This window comes from Lissotriton helveticus, chromosome 10 (assembly GCF_964261635.1).
Source record: "Lissotriton helveticus chromosome 10, aLisHel1.1, whole genome shotgun sequence".
Taxonomy (NCBI): domain Eukaryota; kingdom Metazoa; phylum Chordata; class Amphibia; order Caudata; family Salamandridae; genus Lissotriton; species Lissotriton helveticus.
In genome coordinates, this window is record NC_136071.1 from 65,709,077 (window position 1) to 65,732,301 (window position 23,225).

Genomic DNA, 23,225 nt, shown 5'->3' on the forward strand with positions numbered 1-23,225 from the left:
CACATAGCAATTATTTAAACAATAAGATGTCTCTTGGCTGTTCCACTAAAAGAAAATTCATAGTTCACAATGACTCTAAGGAGATCAGAAAAGGATGTCTTCCGGTTGCTGTCAAACACACAAAGTGAAATCTTGACCAGTCAGAAATCACCTGGACTAGTGTTGTCTGCTCCTCTCCGCAAAATAATTATCCAGAGACCAATCTCTATTACGAAACCCTCATGATAGCAGTTTGATAAGTCGCTATCTTTTCTGTGGCCGATAGAGCTTCCTGTTCCGACACACACCGTGGAGTGGTGTGGCTCACTGGTTAGAGGCGGCAGACCCGTAAGCAGAGAACAGCCCGGGACCAGGGTTCAATTCCCGACGCGGCAGGATCGTGGACCAGGGTCAAAAACGGACTTGATAATTCTCGCCTTGGTGCCTACTCTAACCAGGGAACACACTCGGCAACTCTGGGCATTAAGCTTGCCTCATCTCTACAACGGCCCCCCACAGACACAGGGGATGCCTGGTTTCACCTTGGAGATACCCAGAAAGGGACCATCTCACAGGGAAAACCAGGACGGGTTCCCCAGCGGTCTTCAGTGCCAGGATACTCCTTGGAGTCGCAGTGCGCTTTACAAGTACACCCACATTTACATTTACCTTGACAGACAAGTTACACAATGTTGATCCTGAAATATTAGACTATGATGAGTCTGATAACTCAACTTCAACTTTTTCAACAGCCCTATTCTCATTAAAAAGCACAAGCAATGCTCTCAAAGCAACATTTCAAATCTCAACTCAGCACGGATGCAAATGACCTAAATGGACACCACACCGTGAAGCCACTGCCCCATCAGACTCACAATCTGCAGCAGCACACAATAAAAGATGCATAACCCTAATATACTCACACTTCTAGAACGCTGCAAATGCTTCAGGTAAACTGCCAATTCTCTGCACTGGACATGGAATCTTAGGGACGCTGCCTGGGCTGGGGCAAATTCTAACTACTTTTGGGTAAATTCAAACTTTCTCAAACCTCAATGAGAATCATCCTCTGCTTCCAGAGCAAGAGAGAGGGCAAGAGGACAGGGTTTGCACTGTAATAAGGCTTGGTGCACATTTCAAATCTCACCAGTGTGCAAGCGAGTCACTCTTTAGCTCAAGTTGAGATATAACATATAGTGTATCAATAACAATAACAGTGATGCACATGTTCCCCACAAGAATGACAGAGTCTTATTTGCAAACCATAAAGGTTTATTAGAAGATTATCAAAATACAAACTCAAATCAGTAAAAATATTCTTAAATCAATAATCATCTGGTTACAGCATAAGTTAATATAATTAGAGCAAGTTAAAACAGCAAATACAGAGCCAAGTTATTTTAAGGTTATTGTAGGCAAAGCGTAAATGATTTGGGTCCCTTGAAAGGCTAACTTCCTAATGCTAAGCTGCAGTCTCAGAAGTGAAGTCAGGGAAGTTTAAGCAGCCGGTATCAGCCTTTAAGGCAGAACACAATAAAGGTTCCAATCAGACCAAGAAGAAATACGATTGCTCAAAAGATTAACTCTCAGAGCAGAAATACAATAAGGATGTGTCTCAAGAGCAGCAATGAAGCATCCACCTTCAAAGTGGACAGGAGCAAGTCTGACTGCACAGTCAGTGATACACAATTAAAACATGACATTTGTCAGGATAGACACTCCTTACAGTTCCCACACTGAAGGAACCAATCAAAGCTAAGTGGCTTATTTATGAGAGTCCTGCGTCACTTTTGCATTATGTAAAGTGGTACATGCATGATGCAGGGCTCTCATAAAGATTTATGAAGCCACAAAAAAACCCTGCATGGCTTTGAGTGGCCACATAAATTATGAGTAATGCAATGCAGTGCACATCGCTCCGTGGCCCAACTCAGCGCCCAGGAGGCATTCCATGGGCATTGCATTAGGTTTTCTCATGCAACACCAATAGAATTTGACACTACCTCTGATGTAGAAAGTGAGCATCAAGTCTGTACACCTCCGGAGGTGAGGAGTAAGAAGGAGAAGTATGTTCATTTCTCCTTGTTTTTTCCTCTTTCTATATGTGCTGCATTTTGCAGTACACATAGAAAGAGGAAAACACCACTTAGGATTGTTTTTGTACAGGAAGGTGCCCCTTTTTGCACAAAAACTATCCTGTCTGCAACTGGAGGCACCCTTGCACCATGAAGCAAGGGTAAAGAGAAGGAAGGTGCACCAGAACAAAGTCAATGAGCTCCAAATGTGCCCAGAAAGTATCTGTTAAGAATAGGAGTATTGGGCTTGTCAGTTATTTAGTATCCCACAAACGTCCACGCTAAATGGCCCAAAAAGGTGGCCCAAATCTCAGTTATACAAATTTTACATACCCTGAGACAGACCCTTGGTGTTTCTTTTCAGGGTGAAACGTGTTTGCTGCAGCCTTCATGCAAGCAGTATAAAAAATCGACAGGGTAGTCTAGAGTCGTTCTGTGAGTGGGTGCACGGGTGTCTGAGTGGGAGTGTGAGTGGGTGCACATGTAGTGGGTACTTCAATGAACTGATAAAACCACAAAAAGGCTGCCACGTGGTACCAAAATAACTTGTATACCTTTGGTATTAGTGCTGAAGAAAACTATCTAAGCTTTTATGTCTTCTCAGACTGACAGAATGGAGAAAGGCGTCGTCACATTCTATCTCTCTATTCACAGGTTCTATGTGACATTAGCATGGCCTCAGTTGTGGATGGAACACACTTTGCTGGCAGGCAGACCAGAAGTCTAAATTGACACACATCAGTGCCAGGATACCAGAACAGGCGATAGTGCACCTTACAAATACACAAAATACAACATAACATCCTCTCCCAAGCATTAACAGAAGAACCTTTATCATCTATGAGTATTCAGCAGTGACTGCTGTGCTATCAGGGTCAGACTGAACAGCTTCCTGAAAGCTCTGGCCAACTGTGTTCAGAATCTGTCATAAAAATATTTGGGACTCCTTACCCGTCTTTTGGATATTAGTAGGTAGCTCCTCAATGCGGGGCTCAGTACTTCTTTGGGAGGTGTTGATGTTTTTGGGAGAGACATCGACATATATATATGATGACCTTCTCACAACTAATGGAAGCCTCTCTTGTCACCAGTCAGGAGAGATCTTTTATTCTAAGTTTCTGAACCCATCCTTCTGTGCGCTGGCAGCTGACTTCAGTGGCATCTTGTCATGTTCCCTTGACAGCCCCTCCCCATTCCAGACCTGACGATGCGCTTTGCCTCATAATTGTTAGGCAATAATTATTGGGCAATATAGCAACAGCAATTAGCAAGTAGCAATTATAATAAAGTTGCATTTTTCAAACATAGGTTGTACAAATGAGATCTGCACAGTGATTTGTGCAAAATATAAATATTTTGTGGAATCACTTTCTCAAAACCATATTTTCCACAATCCAGCTTATCTGGATCCCCACATTGTTGTTCCTGGGCACTGGCATACAATTTTCAGGGATCTATGGAGATATTTATAATTTATTCTCCAATAATACAAATGCAGCAATTCATTCTGAGTAGAACCCTGCAGGTTATTTTCTGAGATGATGTTATAATAAGATAACCCGCACATTGCTTAATTATGCAAATTTAGAGATGTACCAGTAAAGCATACGGATACCAGTAGGACACTGAGATGCCACTGTGCCAGCTGTGTTCATCTGCTGCCTCACTCTGTCAATTATATTGTTTCTGTTCTGTCTCTAGCTGGGGCGGCTACATAACTCATACATCACCCAAGTTGCTGCCATGGTTTAGTGGTCTTGAGATGTTGCTTCCTTCTTCATGTCTTCTTGCCTTGAGCTCTGCAGATCACTTTAGTACCGTTGCACCCTGGCTTCTGTGGCAAATACAATACCCTCAAAAGTAGCCAGCGTGGAATAATTAAAGGATCATGTGAATTTCATGTTTGGGTTGCAAAAGAATAAGTTCAATATGTATTTCTGTGACCCTTTGTTTACACCGAATCACACCGTTGACCATGATCTTTTGTTCAATCAATCAATCATTGTACTTATAGAGCATGCTACTTACCCATGAGGGTCTGAAGGCGCTGAGGGGGGGGGGGGGGGTGCCTCTACTGCTCGAAGAGCCAGGTCTTCCAGGGGAGGGTGATCCAGGTTTTGGCGGCGAGGAAGGAGAAGGATCTGCCGCCGGAGGACGTTCGTTGGATGTGGGGGACAGTGGCTAGGGTGAGGGTGGTGGAGCGGAGCTGGCAGGTGGGGGTGTAGAAGCTGAGTCTGCTGTTGAGGTAGGCTGGTCCGGTGTTGTGGAGGGCTTTGTGTGCGTGGGTGAGTAGCTTGAAGGTGATCCTCTTGTTGACCGGGAGCCAGTGTAGGTCTCTCAGGTGGGGGTGATGTGGCTGCGGCAAAGGACGTTGAGGATCCGTCAGGTGGAGGCGTTTTGGATGCGTTGCAGTCGTTGCGGGTTTTTGGCCGGGATTTCTGCGTAGACTGCGTTGCCGTAGTCCAACCTGCTGCTGACGAGGGCCTGTGTCACCGTTCTTCTTGTTTTGGTGGGGATCCACTTGTAGATCCCGCGGAGCAAGCGGAGGGTGTTTTAGCAGGAGGAGGAGACAGCGTTGATCTGCTTCGACATGGAGAGGGAGGAGTCAAGGATGATTCCTAGGTTGCGTGCGTGATCGTTGGGTGTCGGTGCTGTTCCCAGCGTGGTCAGCCACCATGAATCGTCCCAGGCAGAGGTGGTGGATCCGAGTATGAGGACCTCCGTCTTGTCTGAGTTCAGCTTCAGTCAGCTGCCTCTCATCCAATCGGCAACGGCCTTCATTCCCTTGTGGAGGTTGGTTTTGGCGGTGTGCGGGTCCTTGGTGAGGGAGAGGATGAGCTGGGTGTCGTTGGCATAGGAGATGATGTTGTGGTCATGCTGGCGGGCGACGTGAGCGAGGGTAGCCATGTAGACGTTGAACAGCGTTGGGCTGAGGGATGATCCCTGGGGTTCGCTGTAGATGATGTCAGTGGCTTCGGAGTGGAAGGGGGGGATGCCGAACGCTCTGGGTTCTGCCGGAGAGGAAGGATGTGGTCCAGTCCAGGGCCTTCTCTTGCATTCCGGTTTCCTGGAGGCATGTCTTTAGTGTACGGTGGCAGACTGTGTCGAAGGCGGCTGACAGGTCCAGGAGAATGAGGGCTGATGTTTCGCCATTGTCTAGTTGGATCCTGATGTCGTCTGTGGCGGCGATGAGGGCTGTCTCGGTGCTGTGGTTTCTTCGGAATCCGGACTGGGATGGGTCTAGGATGTTGTTGTCCTTGAGGTAGTGGGTCAGTTGCGTGTTGATGATTTTCTCGATAACCTTCGCCCGGAACGGGAGCAGGGAGATGGGCCATAAATTCTTGAGATCCTTGGGGTCAGCCTTGGGCTTCTTGAGAAGTGCGTTGATTTCGGCGTGGTTCCAGCTTTCTGGTAATGTAGCTGTCTCGAAGGAGATGTTGATTACTTTCCGTAGTTGGGGTGCGATGGCTGCGTCTGCTTTGTTGGATTTTCCTAACCTGTGCAGGAAGGACCAACCGATTATGATAGCAAGTTAAGAGTTTTGTCTTTCTGACTCAGTTCCGACAGGCATTCGGAGACTTCGAGTCGGTTGGAGCCGAATCTTACAGGTCTGCTGACACGTTTCCGACCAACGTATTACGATGTCAGATTCAGACAGCCTTTCTGAGTCGGTCATTCCGAAATGAAACGGCAGTCAGAAACGGACTTTGGGGGCCTGTAGAAGACCCCCTTCATCCAGAGGCCTCCAGTTGGGCCCGCAGGGGTACCCATGGGACCATGGGATCCCTCTCTCGAACCATGCACAGTCTGGCAGGCACCATGGGGTGTCCACCACAGGGTGCAAGGTTTTCTGCAACCACCCCTTTTACCAATGGGTGCCTGTGTTGTCGGTCGGAACACAGGCTCCCATTGAGCCGGTGTTCAGAAACATTGTAATCGTTTGGTCGGGTCTCCGATTCCGAGTCGGTCAGAAATTATTCCGACAAGGAGTCAGTCGAAATGCTTTCCGACTGACATCGTAATGAGTCCCTTTGTGTTTGCCCACCAAAGTGTACAGCGCATGACGAAGAATCAGCCCTCCTTAACTATTGGCTCAGCGCAATATGAGTGATGGCATTATATCTGTGCACAATGTGCACTTCCTGCTAAATAATAGTCCGCTTCAGTGCCAGGGCTGGTGTGCCAATGAATGTCTTCATCCTCTATTACAAAAACACATTTCAAAATTTTGCACTGGTCCAGCCACTGCTTATTCACTGCACTGACCCTAGGGCACTCACTACTGTTAGCAATGCGCCACATCCAAACAAGGACACCACTGTGGATGGTCACATTTATCATTTATTTATTATGAAGAAAGAGTTAAAAAAATATTTAAAGATTACCACTTCTGCTTGCATGACTTTTAGTTTGCTTTCCATGCTCTTATATGTCATGCTTATACAAATATTTAAGTATTATATTGATAACTAAAGCCTGGCTAGTCATTCTATGGATCTATCTATCTATCTATCTATCTATCTATCTATCTATCTATCTATCTATCTATCTATCTATCTATCTATCTATCTATCTATCTATCTATCTATCTATCTATCTATCTATCTATCTAGCTAGCTCTGTCTGTCTATCTATCTATCTGTCTATCTATCTTACATTTGTTTCCACTCCTTCATGCATCGTAGTGCAAAAGGATAGTCCATTTGATCCACATTGGCTCACTTCACTGTTTGTGGGATGCAGTCTTTCACAAGGAGCACATCCACACAGAAAGTAGTTCCCTTCAGTGTCACTGACTTCTATGGTAATGTGCATTTTTCAGACCCAAAAATATTTTAGCCTTCAGTCAATTTTTTCTTTTTTTAGATTGACAATAATCTGGTATGTTTTCCAACAATAAAGTGTAACAAGTGCCATGAGAGGACAAAATAAGCACTGCGAAAGCCAAAAGACTGGCAGCCAATGCAAGACCTACTGGCTTTGCCAAGGCCTGTTGTTTGTATTAACGCTTTGCCTGGGTGATATAAATGTGGATGGTCTTGTCTGGCATAGACGTGACAATTGCCACATCCCTAGGATGGTGAGAACAACCAAGGTAGATCCATCAGTTTTGTGGACCCATGTTCCAGTGGAGCAGCAATCTCCCCGGATTCTATCAAGGAAGCCAGCAAGCTAAGTTACGTTTTTGAGTCTGAGAGTAGTCTAACGGGCCAAGAGATCTGGTAGTGAAGTGGTGTAAATTGGATTTAAATTAGCAAATAAAAGCTAAAAGCATTAGGGCATACTCAACAGAAGACATTGTGCGATAGAATTGTATACTCATGCTCAATAGCAAACTGTTGGGTACTGTGTCAAAGCGTGCAATGTAGATTGCCCAGATCCAGTGGCAATGACTTCCTTTCAACCCCTGATATTTTTCAGAGAATATCCAATGTCATTATGAGCAATTTCCATTTGAGGAAATTAAAGACAATGTACTTAATGTCTCTTTTACACCAAATTGAATCAAATGTTTTTGTAGAAGGTATAAATCAAAACATTAGTAGATGCCCTGAGCATGAAGACTATGATGTTAAGAACAGAGTTCATCCCTGCGCTCTAATATTCAGCATCCTACAAAAGTCTTGACCTCCAGCTGTTTTGGGTGGCCTGTTTAAGATGGTGCGAGCTTCTGAAGTTAGATCAGTTCTTTACTTGAAGAGTCCACAGGTGCAATCAAAGAATGTCAAACCTTTGTCCATATAATGATAATCAAGCCGTTATATTACACTAAGGGCCATATGTAGGTAATCTACATTTACCGATTCTAAAATAACGAATTTTACCGATTCGGTTTTTCAGAATCGGTAAATGGTATGTAGTCAACAATTCGGTAAATATTAGAGAATCGGTATTTACCGATTTGATAATTCCAATTCGGTAATTCCCTTTCATTCATATGGGCCTGGAGGTAAATATCGAATCGGTATTAGGGGGTACATAATCAAGGGTGGCAGGGTGTCATATTGACACCCTGTTGCACCCCTGAATCGTGCATGTGTGCACATGTGGCACACAAACATGCCCTAAGGGCATGTATGTCTGCCACAAGGCACTTTTAAAAAAAGCACAAAATAGCTTTTTTAAAGGTTTTCGATATTTACCACCAACTTGTAGTTGGTGGTAAATAACGAATCCTGAATGCAAGAAGGCACTCACTTGAGTGCCTCCTACATAGCTTTTTGGATTCGGTAATTACCGGTTCCTTAAAATACTGAATCGATATTTTACCGATTCCTCAATGCCTCCTACATCTCAAACCTTAAATATCGGTCGGTAACGGCCGAAATTCTGTAATTTCGGCCGTTACCGACCGGTTTTGGGCTACCTACATAAGTCCCTTATTCTGAGTGTGTCAAAGAATCATGCACTAATGATCTCAACCAATATATATCCAAATTGTGGGGTCTGGAATTTATCTTGTGCAATAAATAGCACCTATTATGAGTTTCCAGGGAATAACATACTGATTTTGATAAATACCACACCAAAATCAATGCATTAGGACAAAACTATTGTTTTCCTCTGTTAAATTCTGGGAGGTTTGTCCTCCTCAAAGAGTGAGGTACTTAACATACAATTTATTTACCCAGTGAAGTAAATACCACCTAACTCCAAACTCTGTCCCAGCTTAAACATGAGTTCACACTTGCGACCATCGGTATCACTTCTTCTACAAACAATCTTGTCCTAATTAGGTCTGCTAGCAGACTCATTGTTTAAAATGTTATTTTAAACTACTTAGTGAATAGGCAGATTATGCTCATTGCAAAATTATTCTTTATGTTAAATTGTAGAGATTTAGGGGCCTATTTTGATGTCAGTGGCAGACCTCTGGTCGGTGGTCCCTATCATCTCATTAGCATGCGACTGAAGATTGTTTGGTCGCATTACTGCATTTACCTATGGGAGCATGTATTGCGGTCATAAACTGGCCATAATACATTGTCCCAAAGGCAAATGGGAGGTGTGGTTCATCCTTGCACCCCTTGAGGTGCCTGCCACGGGGTGCAGGGATCAATACCCTTTGCCCCCAACTGGATGCCACGCACCCAAGGGGGCCCTGCTGTGGGCCCCCAAACTCACTTTCTGACATGATTTCCACGTCGAAAGCCCAGCATGGAAATCATGTTGGAAAGCATGCATTGTAATCCTTGACTGTAAGTCAACTCGAATGACCGGCCGGTTTACTTTCTGACCTCCAGCATCAAAATAATTTAGCGCCCCTTTACAATGTAGCCATAAAGGCTCCGAAAGTAGGTCAGAACCTTTACATGCCATATCACAGTTAACCCCTTTATGTTTGTATTTTTGGAAGAAATATGAAGTAACAAATATTTACCTGCACAAATATTATGTTTTTAATATTGCAAAAAATTCTGCCCCGCTCCGAGGTGTTCGCAAGCGGCAGTAAGCGTGGTAAGTTCACTGCTCATGCTGATTTCCAGAGCTGGAAGTTTGTCCCACACTGTAAAATCAGTGCAAGCGGCACCACGTGCAGCACAAGAAGACACTGCTTCTTTCTGCTGTACGAGTAGATCTTCTACTCTAGGGCAGCTTCCTCAGGGCAAGTGGTAGCTACCTTGCCACGACCACCAGCGTTGACAAATTTCACCGGGTAGTGGTCAAGCATATGATTTTCCTACTTCGAACTCGCCAACTTAAACTTGGTGAGCAGCGCAAGAGGAAAAAATCCACCCTGCACTGAGTTTTTTGGAACACAGGGCTCTATGCGGAGTGGGCAAAACTCATTGAAATTTGCTGGTGCAGCAGAGTTCACCACCCACTCCTAATCAAGATACATAAATATAGTGATGCAGAAATATAGTTGACAAAAATAATGATTTAATAAGGTAAGTAATATCATTTTCAAGAATAGTGTTGTTAATATTGTTGTCAAAAATATAGTTGCAAAAAATATAATTTTTTAATTATCTGTATGTGTTTTAAATATTAGTTCAATTGTATATGTTTTATATTGTTTGTATAATTGTTGTTAATAATTTTAAATATAGTTTTATTTTAAGTTATTTATCATTTCAATTGAATGTATATTATTGTAGCAGGTTGTGGGAGTGACAGGGATACAGGGGTACAGGGTGGAAAATTAATCAAGTATAATTGATAATTATTTATTGATAAATATTAATTATGTAAATGAAATTAATTACATAAATTGTCTAAATACAATTTTTTACGTTATATATTAGGTGCAGGTTGTTGGATTTGTAGGGGTATAGGTTCGGAAGCTCATTAGATAATAACTGATTAAAAATTAATTATTGATTAATATTAATTAGTTGTTATTAATTATGTAAATGGTGTATATATTATAATTTTTAAAGTAATATTTTAGGTGTGAGTAGTTGGGCTTGCAGGGGTATAGGGTGGGAAGTCAAAAAAGTAATACTTGATCCATACTTAATTATTGATTTATTATTAAATATTTAATTGATAGATATTTATGTGAATTATGTAATTATTATATTCTTTTAGGTGTGTGTTGCTGGGTATGTAGAGGTTTAGAGTGGGAAGGTAATTGAAGCAATACTGTTTAATAATTAATGATGAATTATTTAATTGGTGATTAATTATGCAAATGTTGCAGTAATATTTTTTTAATATATATTTTAGGTGCGGGTTGTTGTTTAAGTAATAATTAACAATTAGTTCTTTATTTATGATTAATTATTTTATTTATTACATACTATATTAATTGTGTTATAATTTTTTATTAGAAGTATAGTTTCAAAGTGGGCGGCTAGGTATGTGGGAGTGTTTTGAGGAGTATTATTTAAATAATCATTTAGTTAAATTTTTTATTTAAATAAGGGTCCTTATTATGATGTTGGCATACTTGCGTCCGCCCAACACCGTATCGATATGGGAACCGCCGACCATGGTTCGGGTGTTCCCCATACCTTATTACGAAGGGACCGCACATGGTGCAGTCACATTCTCCCATTTCCCTGTGGGAGCTTGTGCTGCAGCCGTTAACAGGAGGCCGCCAGGACAACCAACCAGAGGCCACAGGATGAAAGGGCCCTGCTTGGGGCCTCCAATGTCACTTTCTGTCAGGCTTTCCATGTCAGAAAGCTCGACATTGAAAGTCTGTCGGAAACCGACATCTTAATCCCTGTGGCAGAAACGTCGTCCATAGGGATTACATGCAAGTTTCCGACTGGTAGGTGGGATCTTTGAGACTGTCGGAATCCAGCCGGAATGACCGGTCAGTTACGGTTTTGACCACCTGCATTTTAATGCGGGTGTTGAAACTTAAACCATGATGAGGCACGGAAAGCCTCCAAACTGTGGTTGGAGGCTTTCCGACCCTCATCGAAATCGGGCCCTAAATATTTTATAAATGTTTCATTATTTAAATTGCCTAATTGATTTTTGTAGAATATCTATTTAACTGTATATTAATAGTTTTACATTTTTCTTGAATTATCGCAGGTATTTAAATATGGTATGTGTTTGAAGTGAAGTACTTTCCCTACTGTTGTGCCGACTGCAGTGGGATTAGTAGATTTTACCCCTCCTGAGTCTAACGCTTTCTCTATTGTTGCACTGACTAGAGTGTGAATAGTAAATTGTACTGCTCCAGAGTCCAACATATTCCCTGCTGTTGCACAGACTGGAGTATGAATAGTATATTTTACCCCACCTGAGTCTAATGCTTTCATACATACATATATATCACAAAATGCCCGGACAAAAAAACAGGCACAGACACCAACTGTTGTTGCTCAAGTAGATTTAATGAGGTTCTGTCAGCATGCCATTTTTTGGCCAATCCTGGCCTTGATCATATACGCTAGGCTGGCAGTTATACTTTTCTTCTCAAATCATACTGCATAAAAATAGAAAGCATACATTATTGCAAACCTGCCCTAAAATCACCAGAAAGTACATCAAAGCAGGAACGTATGAAGTAAATAAGTACATGGCTCACCTAAATATAAGCATTTATGCAAGACACTAAGGTGTCGATTAGGATGGCGGACGGAGGGGCAGCAGCATTCCCTCCATAGGAATTAGGATGTATATGTATATTTAACATTGCGGCGGTTGCTGCTTAAAGCAGCACCCGCGCAAAGTTAAAAATGCATGCTTTGCATGTGCATGCACAAAGCGGCAGGCACCGCGCGGTGCCTGCCGCTTTGGCAATGCACATGCAGGGGGGTACCATAGGTACCCCCCATGGGCACCCCCCACCCCCAACACCCTGGGGGCCCGCAAGGTCCACATGCTTTTCCACGGCGGAATATCCGCCGCGGAAAAGCATGTCTCTGCACACATCATAATATGGCTGGCGGTGTCTTGCAGACACCGCCACCATATTGTGGTCCACACCCCGCAGATCAGCAGCGGACGGACCTGTCGTCCGCCGCTGATCCCACCGCCATCATAATCTGGCGGTGGGTGTTTTCAAGGACCGCAGCGGTGAATCCGCATCCTCCGGGCCGGCGGTGTCTTCCACCGGCCCAGAGGATGCGGATTCACCGCCATCATAATCAACTCCTTAAATAGGGTATTAAAATAGACTAAAGTGTTAGTGCTTAATCATAGTATAAATACATTGGCTTACATATTTCATTCTAATATGGCACACCAATATTAAATTATCTAAATCAGCCAGAAAACAATAATAGTTATGAACACTAGGTGATACCTTGTTTAAGATCAACACACATTGAAAAATTTGCAGTAAAAATGTAAATGTATGTATACTTGTAAAGCGCACTATCACCTGACAAGCATCTTGGCGCTATATACCGCTGTGGAACCCGTCCTGGCTTTCCCTGTGAGATGCTCCCTACTGGGCACCCCCAAGGTGAAACCAGGCATCCCAGCGCTTTTATGGCCGTTGTGGAGATTAAGCAAGCTATTGCCCAGAGTTGCAGAGTGGGGACCCATGATTAGAGTAGGCACCGAGGCGAGAATTATCGAGTCCGTGGACATTGAGCCCAAGACCCTGCCGCGTCGGGAATTGAACCCTGGTCCCGGCCAGACCTCTGCATCAGGGTCTGCCGCTCTAACCATTGAGCCACACTTGTAATTCAATACATTATAATAGTTGGATCAAAAAAGGCTCAATTGAAAACCAAGTATATATATTGCACAATAAATAAAAAAAATTGGATAATTAGATAATTCAATTCATGATAGATTAAATATTTCAATTGATATTGCTACCGACATCACTACTTTTTGAATTACGAGAGCAAGTTACTCTTATATTATTCGATAATTCCATATATGTTATATATGCAAATAAAAAAATAGAAAATCATAGCCCGTCTACCAGACCACCTTCACAAGCCATCAGTAGCCTCCCTAAACACTCTACCCTAAATCCTCTCTTCGGCGGGAATACCGGAACCCATGACTCGGGTTGTTGTACACTCACTACTATGCCCACTGCACTCCCCACCAAGTCAGTTCCCTCACCGCCGACCCCCTGCCCGCAAGAGCACCCTTCTTTTAGAGATTTAGAAACTCTCCACCGCAAAGCCACTGAAGTAACCTTGAGCATCAACAAGTCCTTTACGGACCTCAAAAACCTCCTGCACCTATCCGAGCTCACTCTCTCTAAGATCAGACTCTCACAAAGCCCTACCCCCCCACATCCGACTCCAAGCCCCTTCTCCACTCATTCCCGTCACCCCTGAGACACCTTCGCCCTCACAGGCAGCCCCGCTACCTCTCAGAGGAAGAAATACAGGCCCTCTTCCTATCCTACAATCCTACCCTTGCTACGACTAGCACTATGGAACTCTCAGAGGATGACATTGCTGACCTCCTCGATAGCTATGTGCCCCCATGTCCCTCTGACCTGAAGAATGATCACCCATACGCACGGTTGCAATCAATCCTTATAGATTAGCCACTCTCCGCATTAGGGGAACAGTCAACAGTAACCTAGCGCCAGTCCCAACCTCAAGGCCCAATCACAATTCACATAACGTCCACTCTCTATCGGGTCTCCTTATCAACTGCCGCTCTGCGGTAAAACATGCTGTCGATCACGCCAATCTCATCCTGAACCTATACACAGATGTAGCGATCCTGCCGGAATCCTGGCTAAATGAATCCTCTTTGCCCTGCCTAGACCTTCTAGTCCCACCCAACTATCTCATCAAAAGATTGGACAGGCAATCACATAAAAAAGGGGGTGGCATTGCATGCATCTACCGCTCCAAGCTCCTTATCACTGAACTTCTGGCCGAACATACTGATTCCTGCAAATTCCTTGCCCTTTCTGTCTGTAACAACACCTCCCTTCAGTGCAGGCTGCACATCTTTTACCACCCCCCAGGCAAGAATGACACCTTCATAGACTACCTCATGGAAATCATCACAGCCAAGGCCTCTCAGAACGCCAATGACATTTTTCTTGGTGACTTCAACTTGCACTTGAACGACCCCAAGGACCCGCAGGTCAATGCCATCAGAGGCTTCCTGGCCGACCAAGCCCTTACCCAAGCCTGCTCTCTCCCTACTCACTCAAAAGGGGCCACAGTAGACTGGATCATCTCCAAGGAATCTGCGGTCAAACTAACTTCCATAGATCCCTGCGACTGGTCTGACCACTGCGCTATCACCTTTTGTCTTCCTGGCACTCACAAGACATGGACACCGCAACCAGTGATCCCCAAAAGATGGATCAGGGACACCAAGAACCTGGATCACAAGAAATTGGCTGCCCGCTGTGCAACTGACCTCCCTCCTCCCTCCCATATCACCACGGTCAACAACCTCTCTGAACATTATTCCACAACGATAGCCAATATAATCAATGACCTTGCCCCGCTAAAACTGAAACGAACACAGATCAAACACAGGAACCCCGGGTTCAACGGTTCCCGTAACAATGAGAGGAGGTCCCTCCAACAAACGGAACGGAACTGGAAAAAACACCCTACCACCGACCATCTTAAACTTCTCCGTCTGGCCAGAAATGCCTACAACAAAAAAATCATCAATTCTAAAAAAGAATTCTTCAGAGCTGAACTGGATAAAGCTAAGAATAGACCTCACAAATTATTCGAGTTGGTCAAACACCAATCAAACAAACTTGCTAAATCAACCAAAGAGACCCCTATTTCAACTATCCCATGCAAGCAATTCTCCTCCTTCTTTCATGATAAAATCTCTGCCCTAGGAAAGGAACTCATATTGGCTACCTATTCCCAAACCCCTCCTGTTCTGTATTCCCTCTCAGCGCTGCCCTCCCAGACCTCCCCAAGAACCAAGCGTCATGGTCCAACTTCAATGTCTATGATGAACACTCAATCTCAAAAACTCTTTCCTCCTTAAGCCCCAACAATCACTTCAACGACCCTCTCCCCTCAAACTGCCTTGACTCAGTTTCTCAGGCTATCATTGCTTCTTGGACGACTATAATCAACTCCTCTCTCCTACAGGAATCAATTCCGGACTCTCTCAAAGTCGGCCAGGTGGTCCCCATTCTAAAAAAAAACCCTGTCAATTACAGACCTATTTCTAACGTCCCTCTCCTAGCTAAAGTGCTGGAAAAATGTGTACAGCAACAGCTAAGCCGACACATCTCCAACTTCCACCTTCTAGATGACTTGCAATCTGGTTTCAGACATGGGCACAGCACGAAAACCACACTCCTCCACATTGTGGATGATGCCCTTCAAGCCCTTGACCAAGGCAAAACCTGTCTCTTGATCTTCCTTGACCTATCCTTGGCTTTTAACACGGTTAATCATGAAATTCTCCTGATTCGCCTCAAACTTAGGATGGGCCTGGATGGCACTGTTCTGGCTTGGTTACGATCCTTCTCCAGAACCGCTCGCAGAGAGTCCTGATCAACTGCAACCTATCCGCCTCCTCTCCGATCACAGTTGGTGTCCCCCAAGGATCAACCTTATCCCCTACCCTCTTCAATCTTCACCTCAAACCACTCTCAGAGGTGCTGCGCACTGCCAATATCTCCTACCAAATGTATGCCGACGACACACAGCTCTACATCAATATCTATTCTCCAGAGGATATCCATTCCCTGAATGAGGCCTTGAAACTAACTGTTCACTGGCTCAGATCCAACCAGCTTAAACTCAACGCCAAACAAACAGAGTTCATCTTAATCTCTCCACCCAACGCCAATACAGAGATTCAAGTGTGGACCAAGGCTATCACTGGGCTAAACTGCTCTCCTACCATTGTGGACTCTGCTAAATCCCTGAGAATTAACTTAGATGGCAACCTGAACATGCGGGGCCATGTCAACGCGATGGCCAAAACCGCCAGATTTCACCTTAACTACCTACGAAACTTGAAACCTTTCCTCGACCCTCCTGATCTAAAATCGGCTATCCAGGCCTTAGTCATCTCTCGACTAGAATATGGTTGCTCCACTCTCGTAGGCCTACCCAAGATCTCTCTAGTACCCTTGAAAGCCTGCCTCAACGCCGCCGCCAGACTCCTAACTGGCTCCAAGAAGTTTGACCACATCTCTCCCCACCTTAAAGCTCTGAACTGGCTTCCTCTTGAAGCCAGAACCCAGTTAAAACTGGCTTGCATCACCCACAAAGCTCTCTATTCCAAGTCCCCTGCTTTTCTCGCACAGAAACTTGTATTATCCGGAGGAATCAGAAACTCCCGGTCCGTCAAAACCCTCTTGCTCCAGCCCGCACACTTCAAGAAAAAAAGAACATACTATTGGGCTTTCTCTGGGGCCGCCCCAAGAATATGGAACTCAATCCCACCCGCCATTAGAAGAATACCGTCTCTACCCCACTTCAAAAAGGAGACCAAATCTTTCCTAATGGGCAAATTCCTCTCCAAAAGCTCACACTACAATCACTCCCTCAACATGACTTTACCTATGATCACTGCACTTTTCCTTGGCTGCCTTTCCCTTTATTACCCACCCTGCACTTTGAACAATCCTTCAGGGTGATGAGACTGCTTTTCTAGCTTACTGCATCGTTTTTGCTCCTATCCCTCAGAGTAGTCGAATACTATGACTGTTTGTTTTACCATATACTGTTTCTATTTGTTTCCTTATCCCTGGACTCTCCCCCCCCTTTGTTCTGTATCCAACCTGATACTACTGTAAAGCGCTCTGATACCCTCACTGGTCTGGTTCGTGCTCTATAAAACACTAAATAAATACAAATAAATAAATAAAACATAAACATTCACACATACATATATGTGAGTGTGTTTGGGTAAATAATTATATATTTATATATATATATTTTAAAAAAAATAATATTTAAACATGTTGAAATCGCATTATATTCCTATTACACGTTAAACTATTTAATATTAACTTTTTTAAACTATATATATATATATATATATATACACACATATATATGCATACATGTATATCTACAAGCATTTTTGTATATATTTTTTGATATTAGAGTGAACCAATATTATTTTCTAAAATTTTTTGTGCTTAACTTTATATGTATAGGAAAACAATGTTTTTGTGTTCAGTGTTTTTGACACAATATTTCTGTAGCACGATATTTCTGTTTTCAATATTTTATCAGTTAACCTTTGTTTGTTAGGTTGAACTTCCTTATGGGCAAATGGGACATGGGGCAATCATATCTTCTAAAAATATATAAAATTATAAATATATAAAATTGTTGTCATCACTTGTCATCATTAGTTATTACATTTTACCTTTTGGTAAATGAAATGTTATTTTACTTGTAAACATATTTTGAATTATATTGAGTCATCATATTTCTACCTCACAAAGGGTAAGACGAGTATAAATGTAAGAACTTGGTGGTTTGCATCTGTGAGGAGTGCTTGGTAAGACAGATTTGGGAGGCTAGCCATTCCTTATGTATGTATTATGTTTATACTATGTCAGTGAAAATAAATATGGCTCAATTATACATTGTTTAAAACTAGTAAAATGATTATATACAACAGATCAAGTGGGCTGTCATTGAATTCTGAAAACAGTGCATAATGCCTCTGACATTTCATTCTAAAATCAAGTGACAGGAGTAAACAATTGAGGTCATATTCACAAGCCACGTTATTGTGTCGTGCAGGCCTCAACCAGACCCGTTAAAAAACCGCTAGTGCAAGGGGTTCGCCCTTCTCCGCACAAAGTCCTCAGACCCAATTGGAAGAAGTCGGCACAGAAACTGGAAAATACAAAACATAACGTTTATTACACCTCATGAGGGGGTACAACAATTCAAACAGTACCCTTCGGCATTGCAAGAAGTAGCATAAAGGGCTACAGACGCATGGTTTATTTATACCCACACAGGGGCTCAAAAGAAGGCGGTACAAAGCACAAGAGCACATTTTATGTCCATATAAGGCAATATTGAGAAGTACGATCGATCAGTGGGAGGAGCTAACAGTCTTGGGGTCTCAGCTAACACATTCCAATCTAGGGCTAATCACTAACAGATGTGGACCCTAACGGTCAGCGGCAAAACAAGAGAACGCTATTAATAGCCTGTTGCCGGGCAGATTCAAAGGCCATGAGCAGAAAGATAGGACAACGCACATGGTCGACACAAGGTAGCGTGTGGCAGACAAAATGGCTGCCGTGAATTCAAAATGGAGGCCGCTAAATGTCAAGATAACGGCTAAAACTAAGATGTCTTTTGCTAACGCTCAACCTAATCGCTGCTAGATTACAACAATTGGTCCATGGTCCGCCAGACTCACAGTGACGGTGTTCCATTTGCCGGATTACGACTCCATGAGTTGTTCCGGTGGTGGACAACCAGCTGCACCAGGGATCCGCCGTTTCTTGGAGGTGGCACGGCAGAGGGGCTATGCAATTGCTAAGCAAGACTGGCGCAGTCCAGCCGAGCTTATTACGAGTGACTCTCATGCCTGTATTTTCATGGCGCTGAGCCCGCCACGAAAAGGCCGGCAGTGGAGGAGCAAATTGGGCCCGAAGATACTTTTGTAAACTGATTTGAAAGTGTTATGTACTTAAAATAAATCTAGTCCAGTTGTTATGTTCTGTCAAGAAGCACGCATTTCAAAGATATATTAGAACGAGAGAATTTGCAGATATAATGTGCAAGTAGTTGTAAAGCTAATCATAAAAGGCAAGCAAAGATTGGAACGAAATTCAAACCAGATAGGCAGGATAGACGTGCAAGTGGAATATAATTTAGTCATTAGGGAAATTCCTTTGCAACCGTTGGAAAGAACATTTGCAAGAGTGGCATACTAATGTCATGGAGGGATGATAACTTAGGTGAGAACCTGCCTACACGAAGGGATGAAAGACGTCGCCGAGTGGATGAAGGACAGCCGCCTGAAACTGAACTCGGACGAGACGGAAGTCCTCATCCTGGGTTCTTCGCCCTCCGCCTGGGACGACTCCTGGTGGCCCCCAGCCCTGGGCACCGCACGCACGCAACCTGGGCTTCATCCTGGACCCCTCCCTCTCGATGACCAGACAAGTCAACGCCGTCTCCTCATCGTGCTTCAACACCCTGCGTATGCTTCGCAAGATCTTCCGCTGGATCCCGACCGAGACCAGGAAGACTGTCACCCAGGCACTCGTCACCAGCCGACTGGACTACGGAAACGCCCTCTACGCCGGAACCACAGCCAAGCTACAGAAAAGACTCCAGCGCATCCAGAACGCCTCCGCCCGACTCATCCTGGATGTCCCCCGACGCAGCCACATCTCCAGCCACCTGAGGAACCTGCACTGGCTCCCCGTTGAAAAGAGGATCACGTTCCGGCTCCTTACCCACGCACACAAGTCTCTCCACGACCTGGGCTCCAAGTACCTCAACGACCGCCTGACCTTCTACACGCCTACCCGCCAGCTACGGTCCACCAGTCTCGCCCTCGCAGCCGTACCACGCATCCGAAGAGCCACCGCCGGAGGAAGATCCTTCTCTTACCTGGCTGCCAAGACTTGGAACTCCCTCCCCATCCACCTTCGGCTGACCCAGGACCATCTTGCCTTCAGGAAACAACTCAAGACCTGGCTGTTCGAGCAGTAGCATACCCCTCCCCCCAAGCGCCTTGAGACCCTCCCGGGTGAGTAGTGCGCTATACAAATTGCATGATTGATTGATTGATTGATTGATTGATTGAGCCACATTTTGAACATATTGGGCCCGATTCACAGAAGTAACTTAAGACAAAATCCTAAACTTACTACTTTTGGTATTCACAGAAGTTAGGATTTCTTCTTAAGTTTGTCTTAAGACAGACTTAGGACAGACTTAAGACAAAATCCTAACTTAAGTCTGTCTTAAGTCTGTCTTAAGACAAACTTAAGACAAAATCCTAACTTCTGTGAATACCAAATGTAGTAAGTTTAGGATTTTGTCTTATGTTAGTTCTGTGAATCAGGCCCATTGACTCAACATTTTACCTGCTAGTCTAAAGAAGGTTGTGTGAGGGAATGTGACTCAAGAGGCAGATAGACAATAAACAAGATATCAATAACTACATATTTGTTAGAATTGGATAAGGGAATAAAGGTCCAAAAAACACATGCCCTACAGACAGATTAACTATATAAATAATGTTTCCATGTTGACATTTCAATGTTTTGTGTGAGAACCAAGTCAAGATAAAAGAGACAGAAAGGCTATTAATATGTGAAGTAACATCTATCAAAACAAATAGATTTGGTACATAATCTGAAAGAAAAATGTGTCTGAAAGGTAATCTAGGGTTATGAGAGAGAGCACAGCTGAGAATTGCAGATAGGCAGTCTAGGATTGAATATATACACATTAAGGGACTGGGAGAAAAAAATGTAGTACATGACTTCGAAAAGAGTAGATAATTGCTAAATGGGTGAGACATATGTGCAGGATAGGGTGACCATTACAATATATGTGATAGACAGTTAGGCTTATATTAAAAGACTCACTACGCCTCGCGCAAGTTACAGTTTTAACATTGTTTGAAAAGATCAATTTGCAAGATAGGCCTGGTAAGATGTGCTGAGGTGAAATCGTTAACTAAAGTGCGACACCTCTGAAACACCAATGGCATGATTCCGAGGGCAGAAAAATCTGTTCAGCTGACAGTTTGACATTTTACCTGGTCCGGCACAATCACACATTGCACCATATGTTAACCCCTTGACCGCGGCGAAAATTCCGCCGCGGTGCGGGAGGTTTACGGCGTGGGCGTGGTTCGGACGGCCCCCGGCCGTCCTCCGCACACGCCCACCGTGACGTCGGCCGGCCGCCGGCCGTCCGACGCATGGAAGGGGTTAATGGTGGCATTGGCGTCCTCTGAAGGGATTTACAGGTCGGTAACTAGCCCCTAAACATCTTTCCAGTTTGCCTATTTTCCTCCCATTTGTTGATTTACCAAAACGTGTCCCAGCAGAAAATGTGACTACCTGTAACTTTATTTGAAAATTGTTGCCATTACTTACATTGTTGTTGGTTTGGCCAGTACACAGGAAACACAAAAGGAGAATCAAATGCCAAAGTTCACCTTATACAGCATAAGTATCATCCTCTTAGACTGTCCAATAGAAAATAGGCATCATAGTTAACACTATTAATCAACAAGGTCCACCTCACGTGGGGTCAATGTGTATCCTGTTGTTGATGGAATACACAAAGTGTGTTAAAATACCCCTCACACACCAAAAGGGCCCTTGGTGTCATGCTTCATCATTGGGGTCTTCCCGCCCCGCTGCGGGACCGGGCAGTTATGCGACAAGCGACTACGCTGGGGCACCTTTTTAATGTGAGTGCTATGTGAGTGAATTGGAGTGAGTGTCAGTAGGGTCAGGGGTGATATAAATAAGTGGTGTTAAAAAATACCTGGCCTGGTGATAGAAAAAACTATTTAATAAACACTGGCTGGTATTGTTAAAAAATGTGATTCGGAAAGATAAAGCGGGTTAATGGGCTTACTTTCCTGTGCGGGTCAACATGTTTCGGGGCGTCATGCCCCTTCGTCAGGACCGGGGTCAGATCCCCCTGTCACTCACTAATGTCTTTCCACAATAAAAAGATGTATTAAGGTGTATGTACAAAATAATGTGATGATAATGTTGTTATCAATGTGTATAGATATATACTTTATATTTATACAATTCCCTAGCTAATACAGAAATACTGATGTAGTATGCCTGCAAGACAAGAGCACGTGGTTATTAATGCGCGGATCCCATTGCGCTTTAATCTGAGTACCCTGTAAGGGAAAAAGGAGAAAAAAACGAACACATACACAAAGATTGTAGTGCTAGGAATCCTGTAAGATTTGAGAAATACTCAATGTGGAACAGTGAAGTGATCAACCACACACAGTTAGACACACACTTATTAAGAACACAGTACAGTAGGTCAGCCAGAGAGGGTATGTACTCATTTGTAAATACATACTTTGGGAGGTAGGAGTCAGTGCCCCATGAGCCAACACTAGACAAAGGGTATTTGAGGGTCCAGCTGCAGATGGGAAAAAAGGGAGAACATGGAAAAAGGAAAAGAAATAGTTTCTTGTCCCTGTGTTTTCTTATGGCAGTCTTGGCGTTTTTAGATATGCTCAAAAGCAAACTAAGTATTCAACTGTTCGTCCCAGTCGGCTATGCCGTACTTACTCAACCCCCAGCGCGGTTGTGCTTCCTCCTTCCTCCGTGGCTTCCGTGTTTGTGAGGAGAGAGGATCGGGCGGGTATTTATGTGATTGAGGTAATTGGAAAATGACCGGTTAATTGATTAATGGTCTCGGACTTGGGACAGGTGTGCCATGGTAGGCGAGTCCGAAAACATGGTTACTGCGGCGGCCATTGTTGGCTGACTCTAACTTCATATTTATCGTTATCCTGGAGCTTGCTATTAGTATCTATGCCCGCCGTAGTTGGACGCTACCTCGAAGGTTTTGTGAGGACTTAGTATCTTGACTCTTTAGACAGCGCGCAGCTGTGGGAGTTCTTTTTCAACTGCTTGATTGAGAATACCAGTATTTCTGGACCAACACAGAACCACTAAGTTGTCTGTTTCTGTGTCTCATATTTGAGTAAATAGATTATTTTCTTTTCACGGACATCACAGTTACTTTACACACATAGTCACCACACATACAGTTAGTTAGCTATCCATCATGGAGGATGCAGGTGGCCTCACTTTCGATGACGATGAAGTCGACAGGATCCTAG